At 39.3% G+C, this 13,115-nt stretch overlaps 1 non-coding gene across 1 annotated transcript; it reads right to left on the bottom strand.

The window, feature by feature from the left end:
• Positions 1 to 12,620: 12,620 nt before the first annotated feature.
• Positions 12,621 to 12,775, bottom strand: LOC131292572 (5.8S ribosomal RNA). The gene has a single exon (XR_009190196.1). It is a non-coding gene; the product is annotated as a 5.8S ribosomal RNA (ribosomal RNA).
• Positions 12,776 to 13,115: the final 340 nt, after the last annotated feature.

The raw sequence follows: 13,115 nt of genomic DNA, 5'->3' as shown, positions 1-13,115 counted from the left end.
ATGGGAGATGTAGGAGATCAAGATTCATCTCTATGCAGCATCCCATTCATCTCCCAGCATCCTAACATATGAATTTCTTAGAATTTATGAAAAATCGACTAAGTCCGAGATGGCTTTAAGTAGGGATGCTGTATTAAGATGGGAGATGTAGGAGATCAAGATTCATCTCCATGCAGCATCCCATTCATCTCGCAGCATCCTAACATATGAATTTCTAAGAATTTATGAAAAATCGACTAAGTCCGAGATGCCTTTAAGTAGGGATGCTGTATTAAGATGGGAGATGAAGAAGATCAAGATTCATCTCCATGCAGCATCCCATTTATCTCCCAGCATCCTAACATATGAATTTCTTAGAATTTATGAAAAATCGACTAAGTCCGAGATGCCTTTAAGTAGGGATGCTGTATTAAGATGGGAGATGAAGAAGATCAAGATTCATCTCCATGCAGCATCCCATTCATCTCCCAGCATCCTAACATATGAATTTCTATGAATTTATGAAAAATCGACTAAGTCCGAGATGCCTTTAAGTAGGGATGCTGTATTGAGATGGGAGATGTAGGAGATCAAGATTCATCTCCATGCAGCATCCCATTCATCTCGCAGCATCCTAACATATGTTTTTCTTAGAATTTATGAAAAATCGACTAAGTCCGAGATGCCTTTAAGTAGGGATATTGTATTAAGATGGGAGATGAAGAAGATCAAGATTCATCTCCATGCAGCATCCCATTCATCTCCCAGCATCCTAACATATGAATTTCTATGAATTTATGAAAAATCGACTAAGTCCGAGATGCCTTTAAGTAGGGATGCTGTATTAAGATGGGAGATGTAGGAGATCAAGATTCATCTCCATGCAGCATCCCATTCATCTCCCAGCATCCTAACATATGAATTTCTTAGAATTTATGAAAAATCGACTAAGTCCGAGATGCCTTTAAGTAGGGATGCTGTATTAAGATGGGAGATGAAGAAGATCAAGATTCATCTCCATGCAGCATCCCATTCATCTCCCAGCATCCTAACATATGAATTTCTATGAATTTATGAAAAATCGACTAAGTCCGAGATGCCTTTAAGTAGGGATGCTGTATTAAGATGGGAGATGTAGGAGATCAAGATTCATCTCCATGCAGCATCCCATTCATCTCCCAGCATCCTAACATATGAATTTCTTAGAATTTATGAAAAATCGACTAAGTCCGAGATGCCTTTAAGTAGGGATGCTGTATTAAGATGGGAGATGAAGAAGATCAAGATTCATCTCCATGCAGCATCCCATTCATCTCCCAGCATCCTAACATATGAATTTCTATGAATTTATGAAAAATCGACTAAGTCCGAGATGCCTTTAAGTAGGGATGCTGTATTGAGATGGGAGATGTAGGAGATCAAGATTCATCTCCATGCAGCATCCCATTCATCTCCCAGCATCCTAACATATGAATTTCTATGAATTTCTGAAAAATCGACTAAGTCCGAGATGGCTTTAAGTAGGGATGCTGTATTAAGATGGGAGTTGTAGGAGATCAAGATTCATCTCCATGCAGCATCCCATTCATCTCCCAGCATCCTAACATATGAATTTCTTAGAATTTATGAAAAATCGACTAAGTCCGAGATGCCTTTAAGTAGGGATGCTGTATTAAGATGGGAGATGAAGAAGATCAAGATTCATCTCCATGCAGCATCCCATTCATCTCCCAGCATCCTAACATATGAATTTCTATGAATTTATGAAAAATCGACTAAGTCCGAGATGCCTTTAAGTAGGGATGCTGTATTGAGATGGGAGATGTAGGAGATCAAGATTCATCTCCATGCAGCATCCCATTCATCTCCCAGCATCCTAACATATGAATTTCTTAGAATTTCTGAAAAATCGACTAAGTCCGAGATGGCTTTAAGTAGGGATGCTGTATTAAGATGGGAGTTGTAGGAGATCAAGATTCATCTCCATGCAGCATCCCATTCATCTCCCAGCATCCTTACATATGAATTTCTTAGAATTTATGAAAAATCGACTAAGTCCGAGATGCCTTTAAGTAGGGATGCTGTATTGTGTTGGGAGATGAAGAAGATCAAGATTCATCTCTATGCAGCATCCCATTCATCTCCCAGCATCCTAACATATGAATTTCTTAGAATTTATGAAAAATCGACTAAGTCCGAGATGCCTTTAAGTAGGGATGCTGTATTAAGATGGGAGATGAAGAAGATCAAGATTCATCTCCATGCAGCATCCCATTCATCTCCCAGCATCCTAACATATGAATTTCTATGAATTTATGAAAAATCGACTAAGTCCGAGATGCCTTTAAGTAGGGATGCTGTATTAAGATGGGAGATGAAGAAGATCAAGATTCATCTCCACGCAGCATCCCATTCATCTCCCAGCATCCTTACATATGAATTTCTTAGAATTTATGAAAAATCGACTAAGTCCGAGATGCCTGTAAGTAGGGATGCTGTATTAAGATGGGAGATGTAGGAGATAAATATTCATCTGCATGCAGCATCCCATTCATCTCGCAGCATCCTAACATATGAATTTCTTAGAATTTATGAAAAATCGACTAAGTCCGAGATGGCTTTAAGTAGGGATGCTGTATTAAGATGGGAGATGTAGGAGATCAAGATTCATCTCCATGCAGCATCCCATTCATCTCGCAGCATCCTAACATATGTTTTTCTTAGAATTTATGAAAAATCGACTAAGTCCGAGATGCCTTTAAGTAGGGATATTGTATTAAGATGGGAGATGAAGAAGATCAAGATTCATCTCCATGCAGCATCCCATTCATCTCCCAGCATCCTAACATATGAATTTCTATGAATTTATGAAAAATCGACTAAGTCCGAGATGCCTTTAAGTAGGGATGCTGTATTAAGATGGGAGATGTAGGAGATCAAGATTCATCTCCATGCAGCATCCCATTCATCTCCCAGCATCCTAACATATGAATTTCTTAGAATTTATGAAAAATCGACTAAGTCCGAGATGCCTTTAAGTAGGGATGCTGTATTAAGATGGGAGATGAAGAAGATCAAGATTCATCTCCATGCAGCATCCCATTCATCTCCCAGCATCCTAACATATGAATTTCTATGAATTTATGAAAAATCGACTAAGTCCGAGATGCCTTTAAGTAGGGATGCTGTATTGAGATGGGAGATGTAGGAGATCAAGATTCATCTCCATGCAGCATCCCATTCATCTCCCAGCATCCTAACATATGAATTTCTTAGAATTTATGAAAAATCGACTAAGTCCGAGATGCCTTTAAGTAGGGATATTGTATTAAGATGGGAGATGAAGAAGATCAAGATTCATCTCCATGCAGCATCCCATTCATCTCCCAGCATCCTAACATATGAATTTCTATGAATTTATGAAAAATCGACTAAGTCCGAGATGCCTTTAAGTAGGGATGCTGTATTAAGATGGGAGATGAAGAAGATCAAGATTCATCTCCATGCAGCATCCCATTCATCTCGCAGCATCCTAACATATGTTTTTCTTAGAATTTATGAAAAATCGACTAAGTCCGAGATGCATTTAATTAGGGATGCTGTATTAAGATGGGAGATGAAGAAGATCAAGATTCATCTCCATGCAGCATCCCATTCATCTCGCAGCATCCTAACATATGTTTTTCTTAGAATTTATGAAAAATCGACTAAGTCCGAGATGGCTTTAAGTAAGGATGCTGTATTGAGATGAGAGATGTAGGAGATCAAGATTCATCTCCATGCAGCATCCCATTCATCTCCCAGCATCCTAACATATGAATTTCTATGAATTTATGAAAAATCGACTAAGTCCGAGATGCCTTTAAGTAGGGATGCTGTATTGAGACGGGAGATGTAGGAGATCAATATTCATCTGCATGCAGCATCCCATTCATCTCGCAGCATCCTAACATATGAATTTCTTAGAATTTATAAAAAATCGACTAAGTCCGAGATGCCTTTAAGTAGGGATGCTGTATTAAGATGGGAGATGAAGAAGATCAAGATTCATCTCCATGCAGCATCCCATTCATCTCCCAGCATCCTAACATATGAATTTCTTAGAATTTATGAAAAATCGACTAAGTCCGAGATGGCTTTAAGTAGGGATGCTGTATTAAGATGGGAGATGAAGAAGATCAAGATTCATCTCCATGCAGCATCCCATTCATCTCCCAGCATCCTAACATATGAATTTCTATGAATTTATGAAAAATCGACTAAGTCCGAGATGCCTTTAAGTAGGGATGCTGTATTGAAATGGGAGATGTAGGAGATCAAGATTCATCTCCATGCAGCATCCCATTCATCTCCCAGCATCCTTACATATGAATTTCTTAGAATTTCTGAAAAATCGACTAAGTCCGAGATGGCTTTAAGTAGGGATGCTGTATTGAGATGGGAGTTGTAGGAGATCAAGATTCATCTCCTTGCAGCATCCCATTCATCTCCCAGCATCCTAACATATGAATTTCTTAGAATTTATGAAAAATCGACTAAGTCCGAGATGCCTTTAAGTAGGGATGCTGTATTAAGATGGGAGATGAAGAAGATCAAGATTCATCTCCATGCAGCATCCCATTCATCTCGCAGCATCCTAACATATGTTTTTCTTAGAATTTATGAAAAATCGACTAAGTCCGAGATGCATTTAAGTAGGGATGCTGTATTAAGATGGGAGATGAAGAAGATCAAGATTCATCTCCATGCAGCATACCATTCATCTCGCAGCATCCTAACATATGTTTTTTTAGAATTTATGAAAAATCGACTAAGTCCGAGATGCCTATAAGTAGGGATGCTGTATTAAGATGGGAGATGAAGAAGATCAAGGTTCATCTCAATGCAGCATCCGATTCATCTCGCAGCATCCTAACATATGTTTTTCTTAGAATTTATGAAAAATCGACTTTGTCCGAGATGCCTTTAAGCAGGGATGCTGTATTAAGATGGGAGATGAAGAATATCAAGATTCATCTCCATGCAGCATCCCATTCATCTCGCAGCATCCTAACATATGTTTTTCTTAGAATTTATGAAAAATCGACTAAGTCCGAGATGCCTTTAAGCAGGGATGCGGTATTAAGATGGGAGTTGAAGAATATCAAGATTCATCTCCATGCAGCATCCCATTCATCTCGCAGCATCCGAACATATGTTTTTCTTAGAATTTATGAAAAATCGACTAAGTCCGAGATGCCTTTAGGTAGGGATGCTGTATTAAGATGGGAGATGTAGAAGATCAAGATTTATCTCCATGCAGCATCCCATTCATCTTGCAGCATCCTAACATATGTTTTTCTTAGAATTTATGAAAAATCGACTAAGTCCGAGATGCCTTTAAGCAGGGATGCTGTATTAAGATGGGAGATGAAGAATATCAAGATTCATCTCCATGCAGCATCCCATTCATCTCCCAGCATCCTAACATATGTTTTTCTTAGAATTTATGAAAAATCGACTAAGTCCGAGATGCCTTTAAGCAGGGATGCTGTATTAAGATGGGAGATGAAGAAGATCAAGATTCATCTCCATGCAGCATCCCATGCATCTCGCAGCATCCTAACATATGTTTTTCTTAGAATTTATGAAAAATCGACTAAGTCCGAGATGCCTTAAAGTAGGGATGCTCTATCAAGATGGGAGATGAAGAAGATTAAGATTCATCTCCATGCAGCATCCCATTCATCTCGCAGCATCCTTACATATGAATCTCTTAGAATTTATGAAAAATCGACTAAGTCCGAGATGCCTTTAAGAAGGGATGCTGTAATGAGATGGGAGATGAAGAAGATCAAGAATCATCTCCATGCAGCATCCCATACATCTCGCAGCATCCTAACATATGAATTTCTTAGAATTTATGAAAAATCGACTAAGTCCGAGATGCCTTTAAGTAGGGATGCTGTATTGAGATGGGAGATGTAGGAGATCAAGATTCATCTCCATGCAGCATCCCATTCATCTCGCAGCATCCTAACATATGTTTTTCTTAGAATTTATGAAAAATCGACTAAGTCCGAGATGCCTTTAAAGAGGGATGCTGTATTGAGATGGGAGATGAAGAAGATCAAGATTTATCTACATGCAGCATCCCATTCATCTCTCAGCATCCTAACATATGAATTTCTTAGAATTTATGAAAAATCGACTAAGTCCGAGATGCCTTTAAGTAGGGATGCTGTATTAAGATGGGAGATGTAGGAGATCAAGATTCATCTCCATGCAGCATCCCATTGATCTCCCGACATCCTAACATATGAATTTCTTAGAATTTATGAAAAATCGACTAAGTCCGAGATGCCTTTAAGTAGGGATGCTGTATTAAGATGGGAGATGAAGAAGATCAAGATTCATCTTCATGCAGCATCCCATTCATCTCGCAGCATCCTAACATATGTTTTTCTTAGAATTTATGAAAAATCGACTTAGTCCGAGATGCATTTAAGTAGGGATGCTGTATCGAGATGGGAGATGAAGAAGATCAAGATTCATCTCCATGCAGCATCCCATTCATCTCGCAGCATCCTAACATATGAATTTCTAAGAATTTATGAAAAATTGACTAAGTCCGAGATGCCTTTAAGTAGGGATGCTGTATTAAGATGGGAGATGAAGAAGATCAAGATTCATCTCCATGCAGCATCCCATTCATCTCGCAGCATCCTAACATATGTTTTTCTTAGAATTTATGAAAAATCGATTAAGTCCGAGATGCCTTTATGTAGGGATGCTGTATTAAGATGGGAGATGAAGAAGATCAAGATTCATCTCCATGCAGCATCCCATTCATCTCCCAGCATCCTAACATATGAATTTCTTAGAATTTATGAAAAATCGACTAAGTCCGAGATGCCTTTAAGTAGGGATGCTGTATTGAGATGGGAGATGTAGGAGATCAAGATTCATCTCCATGCAGCATCCCATTCATCTCCCAGCATCCTTACATATGAATTTCTTAGAATTTATGAAAAATCGACTAAGTCCGAGATGGCTTTAAGTAGGGATGCTGTATTAAGATGGGAGATGTAGGAGATCAAGATTCATCTCCATGCAGCATCCCATTCATCTCCCAGCATCCTAACATATGAATTTCTTAGAATTTATGAAAAATCGACTAAGTCCGAGATGCCTTTAAGTAGGGATGATGTATTAAGATGGGAGATGAAGAAGATCAAGATTCATCTCCATGCAGCATCCCATTCATCTCGCAGCATCCTAACATATGTTTTTCTTAGAATTTATGAAAAATCGACTAAGTCCGAGATGCATTTAAGTAGGGATGCTGTATTAAGATGGGAGATGAAGAAGATCAAGATTCATCTCCATGCAGCATCCCATTCATCTCGCAGCATCCTAACATATGTTTTTCTTAGAATTTATGAAAAATCGACTAAGTCCGAGATGGCTTTAAGTAGGGATGCTGTATTGAGATGAGAGATGTAGGAGATCAAGATTCATCTCCATGCAGCATCCCATTCATCTCCCAGCATCCTAACATATGAATTTCTTAGAATTTATGAAAAATCGACTAAGTCCGAGATGCCTTTAAGTAGGGATGCTGTATTAAGATGGGAGATGAAGAAGATCAAGATTCATCTCCATGCAGCATCCCATTCATCTCGCAGCATCCTAACATATGAATTTCGATGAATTTATGAAAAATCGGCTAAGTCCGAGATGGCTTTAAGTAGGGATGCTGTATTGAGATGAGAGATGTAGGAGATCAAGATTCATCTCCATGCAGCATCCCATTCATCTCCCAGCATCCTAACATATGAATTTATATGAATTTATGAAAAATCGACTAAGTCCGAGATGGCTTTAAGTAGGGATGCTGTTTTCAGATGGGAGATGAAGAAGATCAAGATTCATCTCCATGCAGCATCCCATTCATCTCGCAACATCCTAACATATGTTTTTCTTAGAAATTATGAAAAATCGACTAAGTCCGAGATGCCTTTAAGTAGGGATGCTGTTTTCAGATGGAAGATGAAGAAGATCAAGATTCATCTCCATGCAGCATCCCATTCATCTCCCAGCATCCTAACATATGAATTTCTTAGAATTTATGAAAAATCGACTAAGTCCGAGATGCCTTTAAGTAGGGATGCTGTATTAATATGAGAGATGAAGAAGATCAAGATTCATCTCCATGCAGCATCCCATTCATCTCGCAGCATCCTAACATATGAATTTCTTAGAATTTATGAAAAATCGACTAAGTCCGAGATGCCTTTAAGTGGGGATGCTGTATTAAGATGGGAGATGAAGAAGATCAAGATTCATCTCCATGCAGCATCCCATTCATCTCGCAGCATCCTAACATATGTTTTACTTAGAATTTATGAAAAATCGACTAAGTCCGAGATGCCTTTAAGTAGGGATGCTGTATTAAGATAGGAGATGTAAAAGATCAAGATTTATCTCCATGCAGCATCACATTCATCTCTCAGCATCCTAACATATGTTTTTCTTAGAATTTATGAAAAATCGACTAAGTCCGAGATGCCTTTAAGTAGGGATGCTGTATTAAGATGAGAGATGAAGAAGATCAAGATTCATCTCCATGCAGCATCCCATTCATCTCGCAGCATCCTAACATATGTTTTTCTTAGAATTTATGAAAAATCGACTAAGTCCGAGATGCTTTTAAGTAGGGATGCTGTATTGAGATGGGAGATGTAGGAGATCAAGATTCATCTCCATGCAGCATCCCATTCATATCCCAGCATCCTAACATATGTTTTTCTTAGAATTTATGAAAATTCGACTAAGTCCGAGATGCCTTTAAGTAGGGATGCTGTATTAAGATGAGAGATGAAGAAGATCAAAATTCATCTCCATGCAGCATCCCATTCATCTCGCAGCATCCTAACATATGTTTTTCTTAGAATTTATGAAAAATCGACTAAGTCCGAGATGCTTTTAAGTAGGGATGCTGTATTGAGATGGGAGATGTAGGAGATCAAGATTCATCTCCATGCAGCATCCCATTCATATCCCAGCATCCTAACATATGTTTTTCTTAGAATTTATGAAAATTCGACTAAGTCCGAGATGCTTTTAAGTAGGGATGCTGTATTAAGATGAGAGATGAAGAAGATCAAAATTCATCTCCATGCAGCATCCCATTCATCTCGCAGCATCCTAACATATGTTTTTCTTAGAATTTATGAAAATTCGACTAAGTCCGAGATGCCTTTAAAGAGGGATGCTGTATTGAGATGGGAGATGTAGAAGATCAAGATTCATCTCCAGGCAGCATCCCATACATCTCGCAGCATCCTAACATATGTTTTTCTTAGAATTTATGAAAAATCGACTAAGTCCGAGATGTCTTTAAGTAGGGATGCTGTATTGAGATGGGAGATGAAGAAGATCAAGAATCATCTCCATGCAGCATCCCATACATCTCGCAGCATCCTAACATATGAATTTCTTAGAATTTATGAAAAATCGACTAAGTCCGAGATGCCTTTAAGTAGGGATGCTGTATTAAGATGGGAGATGAAGAAGATCAAGATTCATCTCCATGCAGCATCCCATTCATCTCGCAGCATCCTAACATATGTTTTACTTAGAATTTATGAAAAATCGACTAAGTCCGAGGTGCCTTTAAGTAGGGATGCTGTATTAAGACGGGAGATGAAGAAGATCAAGATTCATCTCCATGCAGCATCCCATTCATCTCGCAGCATCCTAACATATGAATTTCTTAGAATTTATGAAAAATCGACTAAGTCCGAGATGCCTTTAAGTAGGGATGCTGTATTAATATGAGAGATGAAGAAGATCAAGATTCATCTCCATGCAGCATCCCATTCATCTCGCAGCATCCTAACATATGATTTTCTTAGAATTTATGAAAAATCGACTAAGTCCGAGATGCCTTTAAGTAGGGATGCTGTATTAAGATGGGAGATGAAGAAGATCAAGATTCATCTCCATGTAGCATCCCATTCATCTATCAGCATCCTAACATATGAATTTCTTAGAATTTATGAAAAATCGACTTAGTCCGAACTGCCTTTAAGTAGGGATGCTGTATTGAGATGGGAGATGAAGAAGATCAAGATTCATCACCATGCAGCATCCCATTCATCTCGCAGCATCCTAACATATGTTTTTCTTAGAATTTATGAAAAATCAACTAAGTCCGAGATGACTTAAAGTAGGGATGCTGTATTAAGATGAGAGATGAAGAAGATCAAAATTCATCTCTATGCAGCATCCCATTCATCTCGCAGCATCCTTACATATGAATTTCTTAGAATTTATGAAAAATCGACTTAGTCCGAACTGCCTTTAAGTAGGGATGCTGTATTGAGATGGGAGATGTAGGAGATCAAGATTCATCTCCATGCAGCATCCCATTCATATCCCAGCATCCTAACATATGTTTTTCTTAGAATTTATGAAAAATCGACTAAGTCCGAGATGCCTTTAAGTAGGGATGCTGTATTAAGATGAGAGATGAAGAAGATCAAGATTCATCTCCATGCAGCATCCCATTCATCTCGCAGCATCCTAACATATGTTTTTCTTAGAATTTATGAAAAATCGACTAAGTCCGAGATGGCTTTAAGTAGGGATGCTGTATTAAGATGGGAGATGTAGGAGATCAAGATTCATCTCCATGCAGCATCCCATTCATCTCCCAGCATCCTAACATATGAATTTCTATGAATTTATGAAAAATCGACTAAGTCCGAGATGCCTTTAAGTAGGGATGCTGTATTAAGATGGGAGATGAAGAAGATCAAGATTCATCTCCATGCAGCATCCCATTCATCTCGCAGCATCCTAACATATGAATTTCTTAGAATTTATGAAAAATCGACTAAGTCCGAGATGGCTTTAAGTAGGGATGCTGTATTAAGATGGGAGATGTAGGAGATCAAGATTCATCTCCATGCAGCATCCCATTCATCTCCCAGCATCCTAACATATGAATTTCTATGAATTTATGAAAAATCGACTAAGTCCGAGATGCCTTTAAGTAGGGATGCTGTATTGAGATGGGAGATGTAGCAGATTAAGATTCATCTCCATGCAGCATCCCATTCATCTCGCAGCATCCTAACATATGAATTTCTATGAATTTATGAAAAATCGACTAAGTCCGAGATGCCTTTAAGTAGGGATGCTGTATTGAGATGGGAGATGTAGGAGATCAAGATTCATCTCCATGCAGCATCCCATTCATCTCCCAGCATCCTAACATATGAATTTCTTAGAATTTATGAAAAATCGACTAAGTCCGAGATGCCTTTAAGTAGGGATGCTGTATTAAGATGGGAGATGAAGAAGATCAAGATTCATCTCCATGCAGCATCCCATTCATCTCGCAGCATCCTAACATAAGTTTTTCTTAGAATTTATGAAAAATCGACTAAGTCCGAGATGCATTTAAGTAGGGATGCTGTATTAAGATGGGAGATGAAGAAGATCAAGATTCATCTCCATGCAGCATCCCATTCATCTCGCAGCATCCTAACATATGTTTTTCTTAGAATTTATGAAAAATCGACTAAGTCCGAGATGGCTTTAAGTAGGGATGCTGTATTGAGATGAGAGATGTAGGAGATCAAGATTAATCTCCATGCAGCATCCCATTCAACTCGCAGCATCCTAACATATGAATTTCTATGAATTTATGAAAAATCGACTAAGTCCGAGATGCCTTTAAGTAGGGATGCTGTATTGAGATGGGAGATGTAGGAGATCAAGATTCATCTCCATGCAGCATCCCATTCATCTCCCAGCATCCTAACATATGAATTTCTTAGAATTTATGAAAAATCGACTAAGTCCGAGATGCCTTTAAGTAGGGATGCTGTATTAAGATGGGAGATGTAGGAGATCAAGATTCATCTCCATGCAGCATCCCATTCATCTCCCAGCATCCTAACATATGAATTTCTATGAATTTATGAAAAATCGACTAAGTCCGAGATGCCTTTAAGTAGGGATGCTGTATTGAGATGAGAGATGTAGGAGATCAAGATTCATCTCCATGCAGCATCCCATTCATCTCGCAGCATCCTAACATATGAATTTCTATGAATTTATGAAAAATCGACTAAGTCCGAGATGGCTTTAAGTAGGGATGCTGTATTGAGAAAAACTTGACCTAGGCAAACTTGTATGACGGTGGGGACCCAAAAAAATTTCGATGAGTGTAGTTTAGACAGGCCGGAAAATGTATCGGTGGTCCGTATCAAGGGACGTCTTTTAGTTCCATGGGGTGGTGGTCGTCGAACAAAGTCGCCTAGGTCGACCACCAGAAAGACCAGTCGTGTTGTAATGGATGTTTTGACCACTTTACACATCTTCGCTTCTATTTAAATAAATAAATAAGCTGAAGCTAGACATCAGTAAACACCACCACAGACACCACAAGCACGCCTTCTCCTCGTACTTCCGCCTCACGCGGGAACACGGACGCTCTAAATACTTCGAATTCCAATGCCAGTATATTGTAAACCACGGGTTCTTTAATGCTAGCGGGTCGTCGCGACCCTAGTTAACATCATGGTGCACGTCTCGTGACGGGTGTCACGGCGTAGTTAAATGTATGCGATACATTTCTCAAATATAAGCGCTCAGTCATCTGTACATCATGGTAGGTTCCCACGACGTGCAATATGCGTTCAACTTATCAATGTTCATGTGTCCTGCAGTTCACATTATGACGCGCAGTTAGCTGCGGTCTTCATCGATCCATGAGCCGAGTGATCCACTGCCGAGGGTGACTAACTTGCGTAAGCCGCCGCTGTGCGCGTATACCCGTTCCCCGTAGGGAGGAGCAAGCCGCCGCTTAGAGACGAAGCATAAAGTGTCCTCATTCCACATAGGGCAAGCTGGATGAATCCATTTTACCCAGGACGGCCGAAGCGGCGTGGACCAGGGGAGAACTGAACCTTATACTTCACACCACAGTAAGTCTACGTGTCCTCTTCCACATAGGGCAAGCTAGAACTAACTATCTTACCCAGGACTGCCGAAGCAGCGTGGACCAGGGGAGGAACACACTTTTCATGGAAACGTAAGGCATCCATGACTGCCATAACGTAAGCCGCCGCTGTGCGCGT

This window comes from Anopheles ziemanni (genome assembly GCF_943734765.1).
Source record: "Anopheles ziemanni chromosome X unlocalized genomic scaffold, idAnoZiCoDA_A2_x.2 X_unloc_74, whole genome shotgun sequence".
Lineage (NCBI taxonomy): Eukaryota > Metazoa > Arthropoda > Insecta > Diptera > Culicidae > Anopheles > Anopheles ziemanni.
This window is presented reverse-complemented; position numbering and strand designations above follow the sequence as displayed.